General features: G+C 42.9%; 1 long non-coding RNA gene across 1 annotated transcript in view; it reads left to right on the forward strand.

Moving 5' to 3' along the window:
* The window catches only part of LOC144753438 (uncharacterized), a 128,340-nt gene that overhangs the window by 45,256 nt on the left and 57,774 nt on the right, over nucleotides 1–25,310 (forward strand). The window contains exon 2 of the long non-coding RNA XR_013594360.1: nucleotides 82–114. This is a non-coding gene — a long non-coding RNA (uncharacterized LOC144753438). The remainder of the gene's footprint in view (nucleotides 1–81; nucleotides 115–25,310) is intronic.

Consider the following 25,310-nt stretch of genomic DNA (forward strand, 5'->3'; position numbering starts at 1 on the left):
TTATATAAAGCTAAAATTATGTTGTGTTGTAAAAAATATAATATTATATATTATAACTGTATTTTCTCTTCTCTTTCACAGCTCCTAATTCTAAAATATGAAATTTTCAGAAATGTAAGTTATAAAAAACAGCTAAAAATGTTTAGCATTTTTTCATATCTACTACTGTCAAGGTAAGATTAACTACTTATTAAAACACACAATGGGCTGCGTTTGCACACTGGTGAAGAAAGGGAGGACTGAGTTGACATGTGTGCAAACACGCTTTGTGGGTGTTTTAAGTTAGGGGATATAGTCCCCTTGAATCCTGAGGGTCCCTGGGGGGCAAATAACCCATCAGGTATGTGCACTAAGTGTCACAGAGTTGCTTTGCAGAGAGGTGTAAAATGGGGCAAGGCCTTGGACCACCTCTCTGCAACACAGCTCTAGGATGTTTAGTAGAGGGACATGGTGGGCTAGTAGGACCCAGGGAAATTCAGTATTAAAGGGGACTTAATTTTTCAACTTAAAACACGCACAGGGTGTGTTTGCACATGTCACATCAGGCCCCATCCACTCCCTTCACCACTGTGTAAACCTTTATATGTTGGGAGATTAGGTCACATTGAATCCTGAGGGTTCTTAGAGACCAACTAGCCCACTACGTATGTCCAGTAAGCACCACAGAACTCTGTTGCTGAAAGATGTAAAAAGGAGCACGACCTAGACCACCTGAATGCAACGCGGTGCAGTGATGCTTACTGGAGGCATGTATTCACTTTGAAACAATGACATTATTTTTATTATCTAGTCAAGTATCAAAGGAATGGCCCAAACATACAAATCAGTACACCTACAATATTCTGTGCAGTATGTATGCATAGAATTGATACACTCTTTTAAATACTCAGTTAGTAACTAAGCAGTCTAGGAAACCTTCTGCATTTCCAAACCACTTGTCCATTCATCCATCCAGAACTATGTATGTATCCTATCACTTTGCCAAAACCTAAGTACTTATAAATGTATCTTGTACTCTCTTTGCAGTACTGAAATTACTCTAGTTATTAGTTATATACTTAAGGATTGGCCTAGCCACTGACCCTAGTACAAGTCAATTTCTTTATATACTGTGCATGCAGACCTGCAAAAAGCTTCAAGGTATTGATACACTCTTCAAAATACCCAGTTAATATCTATGTAGTGTTGCAATCCTTCTGTCATAGGATCCCATGTGACCTGAAAAAAAGATTTGATTGGTTCATAACATTTCCCATTGCACCTATTGAAGGACTGCAACCATTTCAATCATTCTTCTGTGAGCATCTTTGGAGAGATATCTCTGTGCTTACCTCCTGTCACTCTCATGCAAGTCTTTAATCAACCAACTAGCAATACCTAAGCACTTATGGGGCAGATTTAGAAGCATCCTGTACCATTTTTATGTCACTTTTTGTAACATAGTGATGGCGCCAGACACTCCTTCATATTTACAAGGAGAGGAAAAGGCACCCTGTGTAGCTTTTCTTCTCCTTGTAAATACGACCTCTTCATACACACCACTTTGCATTGAAAGGGCGTTCCATAGGTGTTGCTCTGGGTGTTTCCACACAACACTCAGAGAACAAGACACATCTCCAGATTTATCATAAATCTGGAGATGTGTGAATGCTGCACCATTCTTCAGTTGGTGTAGCAAGGCACAAGAAGGAGAATTGTTTTAATTTCTCCCCATGTTTTCTCTTTCAATATATGCTGCATTGCACAGCATACTGATTGTTTTAGTGCAGCAAGGTGTCCCTTCCTGCACAAAATTTAAAAGTAATATAAGTTTATTACAAGTAAAAATATATTGATTTTATGAATACCTTCGATAATGTCTTGCCCTACTATATATATTAAAGACATATAGGGTGGTGGCAGCACTCACGAGGGTCCGCTTGAGCATTTGGGGACAGATTGCGAGCTGTGAGAGGCGCGGAGCTCCTCTGTTACCCATTTTACCACTGTACCTCATGTTGCTTTTTAAACTGAATTTACTACTGTTTTGTACTTTTTAAAAAACTTTCCACTCCCCTCACTTTATCTGCCTGACTTATTCCGGGATACAGCGCAGGTGATTTACTACCTGCCTCCTCTCCAGGGTGTGCCTCCCTGCCCCGTTCCACCACGTGCCGATTGTTGTGGAGGGCAGGCGCCATCTTGGGTGAGGACCCGGATCCCAGCGGTGCCGCTCGCTGCGGTCTAGCTGGGGGTGGGGTTAAGTCATAAATTGCAATGGCCTGCCGGACGCGCAGCGGACGCGCCGCTGGCGCGCCAAAGGCGTGCCAAAGGTAAGCCCGTCTGCGCCCGTCCGCGGCCGGTCGGGGCAGGGGGCAGGAAACCTTGCCAATGTTATCTCTTACCCTGCCTCTGAACTGATATGTCTCCACGACCATTGGCCTCTCTGCCCCACCATTTCTTTCAGATTGGATTCAATGGGACTTCTCTGCCCCCGGAAGGCTTTCCTGGAATTCGATTCCCCTCTGGCCATGGCACCACCACCTGTGATGCAGTCCTCCCGGGCTGCTCCTTTCTTTCCGACCAAAAGAGCTGTAAATGCCAACTTTAAGGTGAGCTACCTGAACACCCGCTCGCTGGTCAAACATCAGTTGGAGATCTTTCAGCTCCTGGAATCAGAGAAACCCGACATAATGTTTGTTACCGAGACTTGGCTTAACGAGGAGTCCTTCCCGGATATTCTCGCGGCGGTCCCGCTTGGCTATTACATCCTTCAAGCCAATAGATATTCGGCCAAACCGGGTGGTGGGGTTGCAGCCATTATTAAACACCTTATTAGATTCTCCTCAATGGATGTTGCCAGTATCCCTATGGTTGACTGCCTTATTCTTAGACTTGAATCCTCGGTGGCTTCTTTTATTTGCACCCTCGTATACCGGCCCCCTCAGCCTATGCCTAGTTTTCCGTCAATGTTCGGCGACATACTCTCTCAGCTGGTAATAAACAACTCAAAAATTCAGATTTTAGGGGATTTTAATTATTGGCCTTCTGACGCTAGAAGTGTCAGTTCATCCACCTTTACCGACCTATTAGTCGGTATGAACTGCTCTCAACATATCCACTCAGCCACCCACGTCAAGGGGCATATTATAGACCAGGTCTGGACTTCTAATCTGGATATTTCTATTTCCCTTACTCTTCCCTGCCCTTTGGTCGGACCACTTTATTATCACTTTTTCCTTTGTCATTACCTCCCACGCAAGTCGTAACCTGGAGGGAAACCTCTTGGCTAGGAACTGGAATAGGGCCGATCTCAATGAATTTGTCACCTTACTCAGGGCGTCCCCCCGCTGAATGTGATTCCCCAGACACCCAGGCCTTAGGCTTAAAGCAATGGCTCAAATCAGCAAAAACGCGTTAAGCTAAAGCGGCCTCATGATGCGCAAAGATGGTTCTCAGAGGAACTCAAAGTAATGAAACTTAAGCTCAGACAGGCTGAGCGCTGCTGGCGGCGAGACTACGCCCCCCGAGAAGAAGCTGGTATTCGCGGCTCTGCTCAAAGGTTATAAGCAAGACATTATACAGGCAAAAACTGCTTACTTTTCTAAAAAAATCGTAGACTCAGCCTCTAAGGCAAAAGATATTTTTTCCATTGTGGAAGAACTTTCGCACCCAGATAGGGTCACTATCAAACCCCTTCCCTCTCAGGCACTTTGTGACTCCCTCCCTCAATTTCTTTTTTGTTGACAAAATTGCTAAAATTAAAAATAGCATCTCCTGCCGTGCCCCCTCAGCCTTACCTATTCCAACCATTACCCCTGCCATTCCCAACCCCCATTCAGTCACACAGATACCCTCGATTTCGGAGGACGAATTCCTGGTCCTGTTAAAGAAGGTTGCCTCTGGTTCCCCCACTGATTGCTGTCCTCCCCACGTCCTACGCGAGGCCTTCACTGCCTGCCCTATACCCCCTCTGACACTTCTCAATAACTCACTTAGAGTGGGCTTGGTTCCTAGCTCTTTCAAGACCGCTGAAGTAGTGCCTATCCTAAAGAAACCCAATGCTGACCCGTCCCTTATGAGTAATTTCCGTCCCATCTCCCTGCTCCCCTAACTCAGCAAAGTACTGGATGCCCATGTTACCAACTTTCTGAGTTCATTCATCGAACGCACTCAGTTTCTCGATTCCCAACAGGCCGGTTTTAGACCCGCCCACTCAACTGAGTCTGTCATCCTTTCGGTGATGGAGGAGTTGCGGAGGGGGGCGGACCTCAAGATCAGCTAGGCTCTGGTGCTCCTGGATTTGTCGGCTGCATTTGACACGGTCGACCATGATATTCTGGTCGGCCGTGTTGGGGATGCAGGCATCCAGGGGCCGGCCCTTGAGTGGGTCCGCTCCTTCTTGAGCGACCGTCACCAGGCTGTCCGTCTTTCCCACTTCTCTGCTGATAAAGTTAGGTTGACATGTGGCGTCCCCCAGGGCTCTTCCCTTTCCCCCCTCCTTTTTAATTTGTACCTCACCCCCCTCATCCGCTCCCTACGAGGCAGTAATGTCACCGCGTTTAATTACGCGGATGACATTCAGCTGATCTTTGACATTGATTCCTCGGACCAATCCATCCGCAATTTTCAGTCCACCCTGTGTCTCATCAGTGACTGGATGGGAGCAAACCACTTGAAGCTCAACCCCGACAAGACCGAGCTGGTCTTGATCGGGGGTGCCTCCAACCCATGGAGCTCCAATTTTTGGCCTCCATGCCTGGGCCCTCCTCCTCGCCCTGCTGATTCTGCCAAAAGCCTTGGGGTTATCATTTGTAAAGACCTCTCGATGAAGCCCTACATTAACACCGTGGTCTCCTCTAGTTTTTTCCACCTACGTAAGATTCGCAATATATCTCACTTTCTCACCACGGAAGCCCTCACCCTAGCACTCCTGGCCCTTGTAATTTCCAGGATAGATTATGCCAATTCCCTCTATGTTGGTATCCCTGCCAACCAGCTGAACCGTCTGTAGCTGGTACAGAACCAGGCTGCAAGACTGATCTTTCACCAGCCCAGGCACCAGCATGTTCTCCCTCTGTTAAACACTCTCCACTGGCTCACGGTAGCCAAGCGCTGCAAATTTATACTGGGTTGTATCATCTTTAAAGCCCTGGCCGGGCTCGGCCCTGTCTTCATCTCCTCCCTCCTTCATCATTACTCACCATCACGCAACCTTTGGTCTACCCTCCTTGCTCTGCTCACGACGCCCACCTTTAAACGCAAGAAGCATGGTGGGCTCAGATTCTCGTTTCTTGCTCCTTCCTTCTGGAATGCACTTCCTTTGGAGTTCAGACTTATCGCCTCCTATGTCTACTTTAGATCTCTTCTGAAAACCTATCTGTTCCGCAAAGCACATGATTAGGTTTGTTCCTTTCCCCCTCTCTGTTACCCTCACTTCTTTCTGTCCGTCTCCTTTTGCCCATAGCACCAAGAAACCGTTGGGTGTATGTGCGCTTTACACGAATTTTAACATACATACATATATATATCATTTTAGACATTTAAAAAAATGTACGGAACTCACGCACCCACCGCGCCCAACACATATATGACGTCAAGCGGAACTTGTCACCGCGCAAGTGTCGCGTACAGTAATGCACATGTGTCTCAAATGCACGGGAGCTGGATCGCGTACCGGTCGCATAGCTATCGCGCACATCTCGGAAAATACGCACCCGTCGCACACGTGGATCCTTCACAACATTTTTACAATGGCGACTAGAATCCGAGCACCGATCGTGAAAGGTACGCTTCGGGTGCGCTAATCGGAAAAAAAATTGGAAAAAAAATAATACAGAAAATAATATAAATATATTATAATAAAAATATAAAACAAAAAACAAAACAAGATTTCAGTTTCAATATTTTTTAAAAGTGTTTTCCCTTTATATTAAATGTATATAATGTAATTTAAAAAATAAAATATGAAAAAATAAAAAGTAAAAAAACTGTAGAAAATCATTATAAAAAATACACATAACTATTATTAAATTTATAAATTATCATTTAAAAAACCTTCTAAATTCACTGAAAAAACCATAGGTTTCAGACATGTTATAGTTAGGAATTAGCATTTAAAAAACCTTGAAAATATACTGAAAAAAACCATAGGTTTCAGGGCTGTTATAGTTAGCTGGACATTTCAGTCGTACAAAACCATTGAAATTCATCCGTTCTAGTTAGTTATGCTAACTATATCTCACGCGCCCGCAATGCACTGCTGATGATGTCACATATTACATCATTCATGACATGGTCAGTGACATCACTGATGACATCACTGATATATGGGGTATGATCGCTGTTAAAGACTGCAAATACCAGCATGCAAAGCGTGCCAACGCCCACTGGGGTGGGACTTTCAATTAAGAGCGGAGGTTTAACAACGCGCCTGCTGAGCCATTGATTTAATTTTGCCTGTGATCAAGGACGAAGAAGTCTGAAACGCGTTAGGCTGTTATTATGCTGCACTGTGGCGCGAGCTGACTCACTGTGATCCACATTAAAAGGAGGAGAAAAGCTCCCTGAGAGTGGCGTCTTCACTGGGGTAACCTGTGTTTTTGATGAATATATATATATATATATTCACTAAAAAAACCATAGGTTATAGACCATATATAGTTAGGGCTTAGCATTTAAAAAACCTTATTTTACTCACACAAAACCATTGAAATTCCATATATAGTTAGTTGCACTAACTATATATCGCACCCGCAATCCACTGCTGATGATGTCACATATTACATCATTCATGACACGGTCAGTGACATCACTGATGACATCACTGATGACATCTCAAATGACATCACTGATGACATCACTGATGACATCTCAAATGACATCACTGATGACATCATGACACACCAATACCAGTTACTACATACGCACTCACTGATTCCTACGTCTACACACACATTCACTCATTCACCCATACAATGACTCATACATACAGTCACTCATTATTACAACACTATCATATGCACTCATACACCTATGCAGACACTCACACACTGCCACTCATCCATGGAGTTACTCACACACCTAGTCAGTCCTGTAAAGAATCAATCACACTTCCATTTCCTCATCTATACAGTTAAACACAGAACACCATACTTCAGTGACATCACTGATGACATCACTGATGACATCTCAAATGACATCACTGATGACATCATGACACACCAATACCAGTTACTACATACGCACTCACTGATTCCTACGTCTACACACACATTCACTCATTCACCCATACAATCACTCATACATACAGTCACTCATTATTACAACACTATCATATGCACTCATACACCTAGTCAGTCCTGTGAAGAATCAATCACACTTCGATTTCCTCATCTATACAGTTAAACACAGAACACCATACTTTTCACACATATACTAACACATACTTACTCTCTTATACAATCACTGATACAAGTACACATTGATATGCACAGAGTCACACACCTCCCAGCCAGCCACACACACACTCAGTCTTCCATACATCCACTCATTCTTCAATATGTAAAGCATATTTAAACTTTACAAAAACACACAGACACTAGATGATGTCATCAGTGATGTCATTTGAGATGTCATCAGTGATGTCATCAGTGATGTCACTGACCATGTCATGAATGATGTAATATGTGACATCATCAGCAGTGGATTGCGGGTGCGCGATATATAGTTAGTGCAACTAACTATATATGGAATTTCAATGGTTTTGTGTGAGTAAAATAAGGTTTTTTAAATGCTAAGCCCTAACTATATATGGTCTATAACCTATGGTTTTTTCAGTGAATTTTCAAGGTTTTTTAAATGCTAATTCCTAACTATATATGGTCTCTAACCTATGTTTTTTTCAGTGAATTTCAATGGTTTTTTAATAGCAAATATCATAAGCTGTCGAATGTCAAGTACGTGGTAAGTAAAAACATTTTCGTGTTTATGCACACTGATCTGCTTTGAATGCTGCCCCCCCCCCTCATTTCTATTAGGAGTACTCTCTCTTTGCAGATAGTGAAGGGTAGTTAACGCAGGCCTTTGCCCCCGTTGTAATCCGTCGTGCCTGCTTCTCTCTCCATTTGATTGATTGTTATCCAAGCATTTACTGTTTTAGAATTGGTTCTCTTTGGTTCATTCTCTATTTACAAACAAGCACAGAGTCGCAATACTCTGTTTAGTCTTTGCAGATAGCGAAAAATCGTGTAAAAAAACAAAAGGAATCGAGCAAAATCAGTAGGCCACTAATGGGATCTCTTTTTGACCTCGCTAAAATAGAAACATTAGGAACAACCCCTCATGACAAACACGAAACTATTGAGATGAACTGAACTCCACACCATGATGGCTGCAATACAGCTCGGCTCCGCCACCCACCCCGCCCAAAATAACGATAAACTCTATGCAAATATTACAAATATATACAACACACCAGCAAAGTAACAGGGTAAAACATTTTATTAAACAACTATTTACATAACTATTTTATACTTTTTGTTGCCCGATCCGGCTAGCTCAATCGAGTACATGAAACTCATGCACTCTGATGGTTAAAAGTTTTGAGGAGTGCTTGTAACACTGTCTGAAGCCTATTTGCATTTGCTTCAGCTTCACTATTGTCAAAGTAAAGTGGGGACTGTTTGAGGACGTGACTGCATTTGTGAACAATGTAATGCGGTGCCACCCTGAACCGCTTGACGGAGGCCCCCGAGGGACGGTGTGATGGCGCGGACTCGGAGGGGGCGCTTGGCTCCGGCTCCCTCCCCAAGTCGTGTTCTCCTGGTGTAGCCTGAGATCGCCCCCGACATAGGTGGCCGGCTCCCGGGATCAAGCGGAACTTTTTGCCTTTTGGTAACTCTTCCATTCTTGACCTTGTCCCACAATCCGTTTCACCTAAAGACACGCTGTAGTGGGGTGCCCCTTTACCATTTCAGTTGCCATTCTGCCCGCTTTTGCTACACTGTGCCTCTTCCGCTATTCAGCTGTTTACCGCCCGCTCTTTCGACTACAGCGTCTCGCTCACCATGTAGTTGAGTTGCTCCCGCTCTTGCGGTGCAGCGATAGCCGGCTGCCACAGTACTCTCAAAATGGCGGCCGGCTCTTCAGATTTGGGCGTGGTCCACTAAAATTGCCCTGCGACACCTTGGAACTTGGACGCTTGTCTGCTAGAGATTGGGCTCCATTCTCGAAAGCGTCCCCTCAGCCTTGAAGATTCTACAAAAGTCTTGGGGGCCCCCGACTCCCGCAGGCTTCTGGTGGAGAGCGGCTAGCATTATTGCTCGTCGAATGGCCACGACGGAGCTACGAAATGGTGGTGCTCTCATGCTAATGCCAGCTTCAGTCTGAAACATCCAGAAACACTGTAGACTACCAATTCGATCAGTTCCGGTAGCGCCCCAACGTGACCCGGTAGAGAAGAACTAGCCCTCCCCTCTTTCACTGATGGTTCTTGTTGCCTGTCCCTTCTGTTGTCATTTAACAGAACTATTTAGCCTGCTGAAAGGGGTTGTGTTCCGACCGCTGGTTGGTGGAGACATTTTGACTATATTCTAGACCTGCGTTGTCGCGTAATGCGTCATATGACGCGCCGCGTTAGCGCATCCGGAAGTGATCCGGGGCGCGACGCGCAGCGCGTAACGTAAGCATAACAGGTCATATGACTTGTTAATAAAACTTTTCATTGGTTCATTTTACTTTTCTTATTCTAATGATGCTTTCGAACATTATTTTTTCTTAAATATATGTTATAATGTTCCAGGCTAATGTACTTTCCCGGAAAATTTACAACTGTCCTGCAAGTAAAATATATTCCTTTTTCGAGAAAAAGGGCGTTTCTTCGTCCCATGACGGAGCCGTTGAGCAAAAGAGGGTCGGCCTGCTGTCTTAGTCGCCGATACGCCTGAATATCAGATTCTTATCGATCACTTTATGTTGCAGGAGTAGAAAACACAACAGCCCTTGACCATTTATCTTTACTGCGTTCCTGCGTATTATACCTTTTACCCTTCATGTAATTGGACTGCTTTATTTCACTTGCCTTTTAATGATTCGAAAACAGTGACTATTATTAAAAACTTTACCAATGTATATACTACTACCATGTTTTCTTTTAAAAACCTTTATTGTGAAAATGTCATTATACAAATACGGGCCTATGACCACGTGGGCCGGCCACGGAGCAAACTGTAATCGTATATGATGAGTAGACATTTACACTGTAGAGGAACGTAACGGGCGGGCTATTAGGTTGCAAGAACTAAAGTGTCTAACAGTTACGGAATCGGTGGACGTACATTTTATAATTAAAATACGACAGGGCCAGTTACAATAAAATTATCTAGATATACATTTGCGGGCAAGTACCATGGGTGACGTTAATTCGAACTTTCAATAGTACAGTAATCAATAACACATCAGAACTTAATATCAATAGGGATGTCGAAATATTCAATCAATTCTCGTCCCCGCCTGCCATGTGCTTCAAAACTGCATACGTATCTCGTGATTTCAAGGTTCTGCAACCAGTACACAACAAGGAGTTACGAATCCCATTTATTCCGGCGCCATTTTGGGCGAGGACGGGCAGGTCCAGGATATAGTCAAAATGTCTCTACCAACCATCGACTATGATGATGTTCATATGCTGTATTTATTAGAGTAACACTCATCTGTCCACATGAAATTAATTTGCCACAATCTAAACATGTCATTTTAATCTTTCCAAAGTTCTTCTAAATATTTGGGACCGTTTCCCTTGCCTCTGATGCTGTCAGTGCCACTTCTTTGATGAATGTACTAGCAGGTCAGGGGTTCTCCTCCAAATCTCTCTTTTATGCAGCACTATAATTAATTGGTGCCACCTCTCCATATGACGATGCATCGTATAGTTACCATAACTATATATTTTTTTCGGTTCCTCTGGAGAGTTCATCGTGGCAGATGAAGCGTGTAACGTACCGGGCATTTACCTTTTTTTGCATGTACAGGAAAGGAAAAAAAAATCGAGCGTCCGAGTTCTAAGGTGTCCCAGGGCCATTTTAGTGGACCAGGCCCAAATCCAAAGAACAGGCCGCCATTTTGAGAGTCCTGTTGCAGCCGCCTGTCGCTGTAGCATCAACAGCAGCCGAAACTCAGCTGAATGGCAACTGAAACGGTAAAGGGGCGCCCCACTACAGCAGACGAGCCTCCACCTAGGAAGGCCCGTTCACGCCGCCTTCCCCCCCCCCTTCGGGCACCCCACGCCGTTATTCGGAGCAGTATTGTAGGATGGCCACACCAGTGCGGCAACTTGCTAGACATCACCTCGGTGGTAACCGAATCTCAGCGCCTTGTGGTGTCTTCTATTCAGAAAACATTGTTGTGCTGCCTTCGACCTATTCGCCGCAAGTGCGCACGCAACTCAGCTGCATAGCTTGCTAGACACCACCTCGGTGCTAACCGAATCTCAGCGCCTTGTGGTCTCTTCTATTCCAAAAATATTGTTGCGCTGCCTTTGGCCCCATTCGCACATTGGTCCGCTACTGCCGCCATCTCACAGGCCAACGGGGCGCCCCACGCCGTCTTTCAGCATTGTAGGATGGCCACACCAGTGCACCTTACTAGACACCACCTCGGTGCCATCCGGATCTTGGCATCTCAGCGCCTTGTGGTGTTTTCTATTCAGAAAATATTCTTGCGCTACCTTTGCCCCATTCACACATCGGTCCGCTACTGACGCCATCTCACAGGCTAATGGGGCGCCCCACGCCGAGTTTCAGCATTGTAGGATGACCACACCAGTACAGCAACTTGCTAGACATCACCTCGGTGCCATCCGGATCTCGGCGCCCCACTGCAGATGAAGTGCCTCTCAACTATGAAACCACCACGGTGACATCCGGATCTTGGCGCCTTGTGCTGGTTCCGGCCTATTCACACATCGGTCCGCTACTGACGCCATCTCACAGGCTAATGGGGCGCCCCACGCCGAGTTTCAGCATTGTAGGATGACCACACCAGTACAGCAACTTGCTAGACATCACCTCGGTGCCATCCGGATCTTGGCATCTCAACGCCTAGTGGTATCTTCCATACAGAAAATATTGTTGCGCTGCCTTTGGCCCCATTCGCACATCGGTCCGCTACTGACGCCATCTCACAGGCCAACGGGGCGCCCCACGCCGACTTTTACCATTGTAGGATGGCCACACCAGTACCACAACTTGCTAGACACCACCTCGGTGCCATCCGAATCTTGGCATCTCAGCGCCTTGTGGTGTCTTCTAGTCAGAAAATATTGTTGCGCTGCCTTTGGCCCCATTCGCACATCGTTCCGCTACTGACGCCATCTCACAGGCCAACGGGGCGCCCCACGCCGACTTTCAACATTGTAGGATGGCCACACCAGTGCGGCAACTTACTAGACACCACCTCGGTGCCATCCGGATCTTGGCGCGTTGTGCTGCCTTCGGCCTATTCGCACATCGGTCCGCTACTGACGCAAACTCACAGGCCAACGGGGCGCCCCACGCCGACTTTCAGCATTGTAGGATGGCCACACCAGTGCTGCAACTTGCTGGACACCACCTAGGTGCCATCCGGATCTTGGCGCGTTGTGTTGCCTTCGGCCTATTCGCACATCGGTCCGCTACTGACGCCGCCTCACGTGCCAACGTATTTTCTCCGCATTTTATACCCTATGCCGCATAACAGGTCATGTGACTTGTTTATAAAACTTTTCATTGGTTCATTTTACTTTTGGTTTCCTAATGATGGAAGGCTTGATCATATGACCTAAAAACAACACTTTTCATTGGATGAAAACTTTTTTTTTTCCCAAACGATGAAAGCCCCACCTTGTTTCTGGATGTTTCAGACTGAAGCTGGCGTCAGCATGAGAGCACCACCATCTCGTGGCTCCGTCGTGGTCATTCCGCGAGCAATCATGGCAGCCGCTCCCCACCAGAAGCCTACAGGAGTCGGGGGCCCCCAAAACTTTTGATGAATCCTCAAGGCGGAGGGGACGCTTTCGAGAATGGGGTCCAAGACCTAGCAGACAAGCGTCCGATTTCAAGGTGTCCCAGGGCCATTTCAGTGGACCAGGCCCAAAAAGGAAACAGCCTGCCGCCATTTTGAGAGTCCTGTGACAGCCGCCTATCGCTGCACCGCAAGAGTGGGCGCAACTCAGCTGAATTGCGGCTTTTGACACAGTGGACCAAAAGCGGACGGAATGGCAACTGAAACGGTAAAGGGGCGCCCCACTACAACAGACGAGACTCCACCTGGAGAGGCCCGTTCACGCCGCCTCCCCCGGGGCGCCCCACGCCGTTATTCGGAGCAGCATTGTAGGATACCAAAACCAGTGCGGCAACTTACTGGACATCACCTTGGTGCCATCGTTCTGCTGCCTTGGAACTATTCGCACAACAGTTTGCTACTGATGACCCACCCCCCGCGACGCCCCACGCCAGAAATCTGGACGTTGTGCTGCGTTGGGACTATTCGCACAGCCGACCGCTACTTCGTTGTTTTTTTGCCTAAAAATGTTTATATGTTATTACTGTTTTTGTTTTCTTGTATATATTTATAAGTTATTAAAGTTTTATAATCTTACTACTTTGTTGGAGTGCTATATATTTTTTATGTGACACATAATTGTAAAAACTTTGATGTACAAAGAGTCATCCCTGGAATCTTCCGCTTCAGGCTCGGTCCCCTCCCCAATCACAATACAGGATGGTTTTCAGATAATAGGAACGCGTCTGCTGTGACGGATCTCATCGAGTGTGGGCCTTGATCTACTATAACTCCTTTGAAGAGGGGTGATTCTTTACAGCTGGGGCCATAAACTACATCTGCAGGGCTAGCTGATACCCTAGGACCGGCCTGGACAATCGGACACAGAGGAAAAGGAGTGTCAGAGGGTGCGGTAGTGAATAGGGCGAAAGGGAGGTGTCGGGCGGGCACAGGGTGTGATTCTCAGGGAAGAGCAGCGCAGATGGGGGGTGGTTTATTACCCATGCATAAGACAGAGAGCGGGGGTGACCACTGCCTGGGGGAGATGCTTGCGAGGGTGGGGAGCCATGCTAAGGATCGACAGCGTGCACAGAGTGGGTCTGGTCAAGGCATCTAAAATGACTGCCGTGCACAACAAAAGTGTGGCATTTGAAAAAAGGCAAGATGGCGCAGACAATGTTTTTCAACACTTCCTGATTTCCTTCGAATCGAACGTTAACAGACGTTGGGGCATATTACCAAAGTTAAGCGATATTTATCCCTAACGATGCTTAGCAACGATTTTTTTACCGCTAAGCATCGTCAGAAATTATCGCAGATAAACCTTGCTATTATCAAGGTTTATCGCAAATACGATAAAAAACGACCGCAATGCATTAATATCGCTGAAAACTCAGCGATATTCATGCATTACCGAGCTAATGCTCTTAGCCATGTTATCCACCTCCCATTGGATAACATGGCTAAGAACTGCTCAGGGCAGGTGCTAGCTTTTGGAGATATTCACGCTTATCGCGAATATTTCCAAAAGTTGATAATAGGAGATAGCGATGTTAGCGACTGTTTCCAGTCGCTAACATCTTGGCATGCCCACTTTGCATGTCATTAGTGATAAATATCACTCACATGCAAAGTGGGGCCCAAGATGGTCGCTATCTCCTACTAGCCATCGCTAACTGGTGTTAGCAACAGCTAGGTAATACAGATATAATTTTATCTCCGCGAAGCGGAGCGCTGTTACAGATAGATATCTTCTTTTTGAACGTTAATTTCTCAAAATCCACTGAAGCACATATATTGAGACCTAGCAAAGGCACATCGAGCTACCAGTCCCTACAATTTTGCCAAGTTTCGTGCAAATCCATTCAGCCGTTCGATTATTATTATTATTATTTTTTTTGCCCCGCGGGGCCCTTTTAAAACCTCCACATCAAACCTAAGAGGTCAAGGAGGATCTACTATGCCCCCTTATGGTCATTTGCCCCTTCGCTTTGGCCTCCTCTTGTCTCTCGATCCTACCGAGAGACAAGATGGCGGCCGCTACGGACTGTTTGCAATGTTTACAGACGCCGGAGAACCAATCAGCTTCGCAAACCTCCGTTACGCGAAGCGGAGCGCTGTTACAGATATATATCTTTTTTTGAACGTTAATTTCTCAAAATCCACTGGAGCACATATATTGAGACCTAGCAAAGGCACATCGGGCTACCAGTCCCTAATATTTTACCAAGTTTCGTGCAAATCCATTCAGCCGTTCGATTATTATTATTATTTTTTTTTTTTGCCCCGCGGGGCCCTTTTAAAACCTCCACATCAAACCTAGGGGGTCAGCGAGGATCTACTATGCCCCCTTATGGTCATTTGCCCCTTCGCTTTGGCCTCCTCTTGTCTCTCGATCCTACCGAGAGACAAGATGGCGGCCGCTACGGACTGTTTGGAATGTTCACAGACGCCGGAGAACCAATCAGCTTCGCTTCACAAAGCTCCGTACCGCGAAAAGTCCGCGAACCGGAGTGCTGCCCGGTCCGCTGTTACAGATATATATCTTTTTTTGAACGTTAATTTCTCAAAATCCACTGGAGCACATATATTGAGACCTAGCAAAGGCACATCGGGCTACCAGTCCCTACAATTTTGCCAAGTTTCGTGCAAATCCATTCAGCCGTTCGGGCTAAAAGTGAGGCCAACCGCCCTATGGAAAACTCAATGTTAAAAACACGTTTTGGGACCCCCCTTTTTTCTCGGCCCCCCCTTGACGAACCCCCCCAAATTTTCAAGGGCTGCTCAGAAACAAAATGTGCCATTTTCCGGAAAATTTCAGCCAATTCCGTCCACAAACGCCAAAGTTATTAGACATAGAATTTTCAAAAATCCCATAGAGAAAAAATCCTAACTATATATACCTACTGGCGACCGCCAGTAGGTAATATATTCACTGAAAAAACCATAGGTTATAGACCATATATAGTTAGGAATTAGCATTTAAAAAACCTTATTTTACTCACACAAAACCATTGAAATTCCATATATAGTTAGTTGTACTAACTATATATCGCGCACCCGCAATCCACTGCTGATCATGTCACATATTACATCATTCATGACATGGTCAGTGACATCACTGATGACATCACTGATGACATCTCAAATGACATCACTGATGACATCACTGATGACAACATCCAGTGACTGTATTTTTCTGTAAAGTTAAAATATGTCTTAAAATATTGAAGAATGAGTGGATGTATAAGTGTCTGGATGAAGGATTTAGTAGGGGCATGACTGACTGTATGAGTGACTGATTAAATGTGTCTCACTGAGTGCATGGGTTAGTGACTAAACTGTCTTAATTTGTGCATCATTATGTCTGTTGTTCTGTAAACTGCTGCATGTGTTGATCAGTAGCTATATGATTAACTATATGGGTCATTGATTGGTTGCCCAAGCATTTGTATGGGAGACTGAGTGTGTGTGTGGGTGGCTGGGAGTTGTATGACTCTCTGCATAGATGTGTGAGCAGTTGATTGACTAGATGTATGGGTTCAAAAGTGCATGTGGAAACAGCTGTATGGGCAGTTGACTGTGTGCATGAGTGTATTGGTGAGTGAATGGATATCTCAGTGCTACATGTTAAATTAAGTACATATGTAAAATACAGTACATGTGAGAGTTGACATATATAAATAACTGTGCATAAGAGCCAGTGAATGTGTGAGTGGCTGTATGGATCATTGTGAACTTGTATCCAGGATTGTATAAGTGAGTAAATATGTTTTAGTATATGTTTGAATAAGTAAGGTGTGTATAACTGTATAGTTGAGGAAATGGAGGTGTGATTGATTCTTTGTATGACTGACTAAGTGTCTGAGTAACTCCATGGATGAGTGACAGTCTATGAGTGTCTGTTTACACTGATTGTATCTAAGGTTATATTAGAGTCTGAAGAGGTTCATCGTATTATCACATGAATGATGTCATCAGTGATGTGATCAGTAATGTCAAATGAGATGCCATCAGTGATGTCATCAGTGATGTCATTTGAGATGTCATCAGTGATGTCATTTGAGATGTCATCAGTGATGTCATCAGTGATGTCATTTGAGATGTCATCAGTGATGTCATCAGTGATGTCATTTGAGATGTCATCAGTGATGTCATCAGTGATGTCACTGACCATGTCATGAATGATGTAATATGTGACATGATCAGCAGTGGATTGCGGGTGCGCGATATATAGTTAGTACAACTAACTATATATGGAATTTCAATGGTTTTGTGTGAGTAAAATAAGGTTTTTTAAATGCTAATTCCTAACTATATATGGTCTATAACCTATGGTTTTTTCAGTGAATTTTCAAGGTTTTTTAAATGCTAATTCCTAACTATATATGGTCTATAACCTATGGTTTTTTCAGTGAATTTTCAAGGTTTTGTAAATGCTAATTCCTAACTATATATGGTCTATAACCTATGGTTTTTTCAGTGAATTTCATTGTTTTTTTTAAAAGCTAATATCTATAGCTGTAAAATGTATTCTTCTTTAAATCCAAAAATATATTTTATATGTTTATTAATAATTTTTTTTTAAATATTTTTTTTGTTTCGCTCCCGGTTCGCGAACCGGGAAGCTTCCCGTTAGCTCATCTTGATGCCGCGACCCAGTCCGCGAACCGGTAAACGTTCCGTTAGCGCAACTGCCGTGTTAGAAATCAACATCGTGACGCGTCGCGGAAGCGCGACGTATCACGTTGTCGCGTAATGCGTCTTATGACGCGCTGCGTTAGCGCACCCGGAAGTGCTCCGGTACGCGAACCGAGGCGCGAAGCGCAGCGACCCGGAAGCGATCCGGGGCGCGTTCCGCAGCGCGTAACATAAGCGTGAGAGGTCATGTGACTTGTTAATAAAACTTTTCATTGGTTCATTTAACTTTTGGTTTCATAATCATGTAAGGCTAGGTCAGGTGACCTAAAAATAACACTTTTCATTGGTTTAGAACTATTGTTTTTCCCAAATGATGAAAACCCCTCCTTCTTTCCTCACTCTGACTTTCATCTTTGTGAGAGGAAGACCTTATTTCATACTAGAGCAATGGCTTCAATGGTAGCTTCAGCTGGTGGACCCCCACCACCACCACCACCTCCTCATGGGAAGAGAGGACCACCTCCCCAGGTCATCACCAACACAGAGGAGGAAGAGGAAGAAATAGAGGAAGAGGAGAGAGAAGGACCACAGTTCTTGGAAGAGGTGCCCCGGGTTTCCCATAGGAAAGCCAGTTTCATTTGGCAGTTTTTTTCAATGCCTCCAGGCCAGAAGAAAGTGAATGCGAGGTATGTCACCTGCCTCAATTGCAAAGAAAAATTATCAAGAGGAACTGATAAAAAGTATAGTTATGGGAACTATACTATGCATAGGCACATGAGCAGGTGGCATCGACTCAATTACAGCCGGGCGGAAATACGAGACATGGAACAGAACCCAACAGCAACTCCTGTGGCCAGGTCAACTTTGTTGATTTCTTTGACAGCAGCAGAGGCACGGGAAACCGTGCCAAACATCCAGGATAATTTTGGGCATATGAAGTTTACTTGTCTGCACTGCGGTGCATTGATATCATGTGGCAACATGAGTATCAATTCAATAAACCTAGCTTACAACAATCATAATTGCCCTAAACGCCCCACACAGTAATTTTTTTTTGCTCCTGTTGAGCCCTTTTCAATGCCTGTTTTTTGTTGTTTCCCCCCCCCAAAAAACAAAAAAAATATAAAATTGTTCAAAAAATACAAAAAAAACAAAAAATGTTCAAAAAATAAAAAAAATATAAAACAACAAAAACATTAAAAAAAAAGTTCTTTTCAGAACTACCTCCCCTTTCAAAAAAAATTGCTAGAATGTTTAGCACTCTAGCAGGCTCTATTTCTTTTAGTTCGCTCCCAGTTCGCTTCCCGGTTCGCGAACCGGGAGCGAACCAAAAAAAAAAAAAAAAAAAAAAAAAGAAGAGTAAGTATAAGGAAAGTAAACAGAGAGTGATGTTAAAAGAAAGACAGCTATAGGGAGTAAACCAGAGATACTGTTTAATAGATATATTTACCGAAGAAAAGACGGAAGAGGGTATAATTGTGGAAAACAAAATAGATAAGGAAGTGAAAGAAAAAAAAGAGAGTAGAACAATAACAAAGAAGAGTTTCTTGGAGAATGTGAGTGAATGTTCAAAATAAGATTAAAACATGGGGAATAACAGAGAGAAAAAATAGAAAACAGAAAACAAAAAATAACAGAAAAAGATTAATTGAAACAGCAAAGAAATGTAAATAACATAGAGCCATATCATCAACATAGGCAATAAAAGTTTTGCAGCTTTTATCGGCAGAAATATGTCACCAAAGCCGCTTTTGCGGCAGAAAACTGCAGCTAAAACCACTTTTGCACCAGTTTTCTGCCAATAAAAACAGCAATAATTTTATTGGCTGTGTTCATAATATGCCCCTTAGTGTGCTTCAACTACACAGAGAAAGCATTATGAACAAGTAGTGAAAAAGTGATCAGTCAAAGACACTAAGAGTAATAGAGACGGAGTGAGTGAACAAGAGTGAGGAACTATGAGAAGAGAGGGACTGAGAAAAGGAGTGGAAGGAGTTGAGTAAGTAGGTAAAAGAGAAAAGAATGAGGAAAGTAGCAAAGGCAGGAAACTGAGGGTTAAAGAAATAAAGCTGTGGAACTAATAGTAGGTGAATGTGATAGAAATGTAACGAAAAGAATACAAAACATTTACCTTATAATTGTCGTTAAATTACTCACTTTTTGTTTTTATACTTTCAATCTGTGAAAGAGAGAACAGACATTTGAAAAATATTAAAACATGTATTTAAAAATTACAAAAGACAAGGGGAAAGATTGAAGGACAAACAGTTTTTCAACAACTTTGACACTGACAGAAGCTTCTGCTTCTCCAGGCCCCCTACACAGTCCTAAAGATATACATTTTAAACTAACAGTATCTTGATGCAGATGAAGTGAGGCCTATCTTAAAACATGGTGCATCTTTTGCACTGCTGTTGTCTCAGAAAAGTGTCGCAAGACACTAACATTTTAAATGATTGCTTCAGGATGCCAATAAGATGTGTCCTATCCAGAGGTTTGTTTGAGGTGAGACCTACTCAGGGTTCCAAATGAAATTTCGAGTTGTTTGAAGAGAACAGAGGACATAATACATGTGGAGGCCTACCAACGAAGTGATTAATGTCCACTGCACTCTTGAACAAATGTCAGACCTCCTCTGTCTCCAGGAACAGGCCTAAACCTCATCTACACAATGTGGTGTGTAATGTTAGGAAACACAGGTAATATAATTGAAAAACATGCAAATTTTTTTGCTCATTCCACAATCATATGACCTGTGTTTCCTTTGCTTAGGTATCTCATTGTGGAAATGTAGTCTATCATATGAAAGACTACGTAGAATATGAGCACTGTATGCAAGAACTTTGACACTTACAGAAGCCTCTCCTTCTCCATCCCTCCTACACAGTTCTAAATGTACATCATAAATGGAAACAGTACAGAATTAATTATACATGTTAAATGGTTTATTTTTGCTGTTCTCAGAATGTATCAAATTTTACTAAAAACAGTGACTTGAAGGTATTCATCATATAACAGCGGGGAAAAAAAAACACAATCAAAATGATTGTGTTTAAAAAACCCATACAACATAACAAATCAGAATTCAGAACTCCTTAAAGTTAACTTACTTTCCATGACGTCAAAGGATGTCCTATGAACAGCTTACACTCTGTTGTGCTGTTATTACTTTCAGCCCGCCACTTTCTGAAAGAAAACCTCCATCGTTTTGAAAAACATGTTACATACAATAAATGACTTCTTGCTCTCTACCACAAGTTTCCACAAGGCCAAATCTTGTCAGAGCCATTTATAACTCTTGGATTTCTTGTAAGCCAATCCCGTCATTTGGCATTTCCGCAACTTTCAGAATTAAAATGTTGAAGATCATTTTCACAATCCTGGACTAGTAATATCTTCCCCTTCTTCCTCAGTCATGTTCTACATTTCCTATGACACTGATACTGCTTACTATGAAGCAGACTTACACTACCTCTATGACTACTACAATTATTTAATTCTCTACATCACTTTTAATCACAAAGCAATGTAAAACAGTAGACAGCATTGCAGACTTACATTCCCTCTACTCTATGTTTTGATTGGCTGCTTCAATTAGCTTATAAAAAGAAATAGTTTTTCTGAACTCATTCAAAGTGCACTTATTTCTCCATGACGTCCAGTCTTATGGTTAGAAGTTATGTCTCTGAACTACACTTATCCTCAAGGCCAAATCGTGTAGGAGCCATTAGAACTTCTTGAAATTCCTCAGAGCACATCCCGAGATTCTTTCCCTAAAATTTTGGTTTTAAAAACACCAGGTAAGAGTTTTTAAGGTCATACGGCAATTTTTTTTTGAAAATTAAAACAGAATCATTGCAGAATGACCAGCCATTTCTAGACTTTAAATAAGCTGTGTAATGTCCTGATGTTATTGAAGGACCGTCATGATATATAATTGCTGCAGTTACAAAAGTCCTTCCTGATATTGACAACTGCGAAGCCACAACATTTTTAATTAAAGTTGTCAATTTTGTTCCATCAGGCCTACATCGTTGGAACATTAAAATGACATACTGGCCATATGTTTGTATAAATAATGTGGACATCATTTCAGATTTACATTGGCTACACTCCATGTTGTGATCAGCTGCTTTTACTAGCTTATTAAAGGAGACTGATTTACTGTCTGGCAAAGTTAAATATATAAATCTTTCTGAGTCTACACTAGTAGTACTTGATACCATACAGTTCTCGCAGTCATGCTGCCATTGATAAGAAAGCCCAAACAGCTGATCTACATCTACACCTTCAGCATGCAATACATCAAGCATATACATTAAAAACTCCTGACAATCTTGCTGAATATTTTGAGAGAATTGTGTTTGGCCTGAACATCTGTCTAACAGATTTCGAATTTCAGACACACTTTCTATGTTTGTTCTATCAGTGCTACATTTTTCTAAGACAGAATTTAACAAACTGCAAAATCTTTGATCAGAATTGACCACAATCTCTTCTTTTACATTTTCTAGAGAAAACAAAACATTAACCACTACATTAGCATAGCAGTTGACACCAGAACTGTTTTCAAATTGAAAACCAACAACATCTTCAACAGAATCCTTTTTGTTTCTGCTTATAATTTCAGGTTCATCGACTTTTCGTCTTTTTGCTACAACCTCCCTAGTATTGGTCACATTTCTTCGTTTCCGGCCTACCACACGTTTCTCAAACAAAGGATATTGAGGCAAATGTGGCGCATACTCTCTTCTTAACCTATTGTATTCCTTAACACAATCTAGATCCGCACAAATGTTTGTGACATCACACTCAATCAAGTACAATCCCGATAAAGTTCTAACTCGTGACAATGCCACATATGCCATACCCTCCTTGAACACAGAACTGCCAATATTCACCAATGCACTGTCTACACTTAAACCTTGCGATTTATGGATTGTCACCGCATATGCCAAGCAAACAGGAAACTGCTTACGGCGAACATATAAGTCTTTTACAAGCAAAAATCTAGCAGAACAACGACCAATTAGCTGTACTTCCTCAATGCCATCAAATTTAATTTTTAAAAATTCAATTCCATCTCTATTTCTGTATTTCACAAAATTAACAACATTACCCATTGATCCATTTACCAGACCTCTTTCAACATGTAAATTCCTTCTTAAAATTATACGGCAGTTCAAGCACACATTCAGAGTCTTTTCAAAACCTGCAGTTTTAGATATACTCTTCTCTAATGAATCCAATTTTGTTTTCAGATTCTCAGACAAAATAATTGTTGATCCCATATGCTCTACTCTGTCAATAGCTTCCAGTTTCACAATCTCTTGCTTTTCTAAATGCAACATTTTGTTGTTGAATTTGGCACATTCTGCAAGAGTTGGCATCAAACATATTCCAGATTTCTTCTCAGTAATTTTCTGAAAAATATTCTCAGGCACAACATCTTGTTCTGGATATAAATTTGACAGTAATCGTGCATGTAAAGCTTCTTTCCCATGCTCGGTCACTTTTCCAATTCTAACATCTTGTAGAATAGTCTTGTAAACTTCATCCTTCGCCTGACGCATATTTTCATGCAGTTCAGCATAATTGAAGTTTAACCATATATTGACGTTGCCAATGCTGCCTAGGCACTTCCTGGTATCTTCATGCGTGAGCATTTTGAACACAGGTTGCCCTTTCGCTGGTGTCAGCTGCAGAAGATCTCCGAAAACAATGATGTGTTTGCCACCAAATAACACATCATACTCTGTTTTGAGAACTTCTTGCATTCTCAAATGCACAAAGGCAAGCATGACATTGGAAACCATGCTTACTTCGTCAATGATAAGAAGTTTCATTTTCCTCAAGATTCTTGAAACTTCAAAACAAGCATCTCCAGATAGCTTGTGATATTGTAATTTGTTGTCATGCTCCACTGGCAGCATCAGTAAACGATGTAAAGTAATCCCTTTAATGTTATGTGCTGCCAGTCCAGTTGGAGCGGTGACAACACAAGACAGCGATGACTCTGTCCTTTCCTGCAAATAACATGAAATTACTTTAATAAGGAAACTTTTTCCAGTTCCCGCTTCTCCACTCACGTACAGTCGGACAGGCTTCAACGACGTACATGAGCACTCTTTCTTGTCATGACTTAATCCATGATCAATTTGCATGGTAACTTCGTCATATATTTTCCTCTGCTCAACGTTGAGTTGTCTTTCCAACTCTTCTAAGTTAACCGCATCCTCCTGAGCATGTGCCATGGCTCTTTCCACTTCATTCATAGCAGTGGCAGCTTCATTTTCGATAACAGGTCCTCCTAGTGGATCCTGACTCAATGAAGCAGAACTCTGACTGTCCTGAGAACTGTCTCTGGCAATCTCGGCTGCAATCATTGCTTCCTGCTCAATTTCCGCATTCAACATTTCTAGATATTTGGGAAAAGCAGGACATTCTATGGTCTCCTTGGCGGCATTGAAAGAGTCTTCGTAACAGAGAAAATCTCCAAGCAGTTCCTCTTCTGCACGCCAAGGCTTGAAAAGTTGCAAAAGTGCTAAATAGAAAAACTCCTTTTTTTCAGGAGATTCGCCACTCAATTTTCGATGGTTTACCAAGTGGCATTTTCTTTGCTTGACCAGACATCCCTCACTTCCTATTACAGCATACACTCCTTTCTCAGTATCTTCTTTGATGTTCCTCTTGAATATGTAATTTTGAAGAACCTCATATAAACAAACATTCTCGAGGTGAATGCTTCGATTTGGATAATATGTATCCAACATGTTGGTCTTCAAAATGTCGGTACTGTTTGGCTCCTTATCCGCCAAATACTCAATTTCCCGCACAGGTTTGAGAACTCGATTACGCGTTGCAGCAAGACCAAGACTCGCCCAAATGATACTCCTGGACTTGGCATAGAGACTTGCTGAAGACAACCGGTCAGAACATTCGTACGCTCCAATTTCTCGATGCGACAACATCTTCAGACTGAAACTGTACAACTTCTTGCTGAGGCTCTTTTCATGGGAAATGTCCTCCCACATATCCTTCAATTCTGTCTTCTCTTTTTTGGTGATGTAAGACGTCACATACCAAGCCACAGCCATACAGTTATCAGCCACAAACTGTATATCCATGTTAGCATTCCACATGGACAAAATCACCGGGTTGTAGTCGTTGATGTACTTGGACTCTTCGTTCCTCTTCAAATTGTATGTGTTTTTAGGTGATTTCTTCATCACATTATGTCGCAGCGAAGACATCAAACTGTTTACTCTTCCTTTAGAAATCACCGGTCGTGGAAAGCCGAAACGACATTTGGTGTAGAACTTGTCCTTGTTTCGGAATTTACGACGACAGTACTTTCCACATCGATGGCTTTGGAAACGCAGAACTTTTTCTCTTAGGCTTTTCTTCTCCTTTGCGTTTGGAACAGCACACGTAGAATACTCTTGTATAAAACTCATCACTGAGTCTTCTGGATCCGTTCCAAATTTAGGTGCATCCTTGATCCACAGCAACATATGTATGTGAGGAGCACCTCTTGCTTGGTACTCCTTTCTCCAGAAGAAATCCAACACCTCTCCAAGAGGTGGATTCTTCTTATTCATGATGAAAGACATCATAGCTTCAAATCTATGATTGAAGTACCTACATACATT

This window comes from Lissotriton helveticus, chromosome 5_1 (genome assembly GCF_964261635.1).
Source record: "Lissotriton helveticus chromosome 5_1, aLisHel1.1, whole genome shotgun sequence".
Classification (NCBI taxonomy): domain Eukaryota; kingdom Metazoa; phylum Chordata; class Amphibia; order Caudata; family Salamandridae; genus Lissotriton; species Lissotriton helveticus.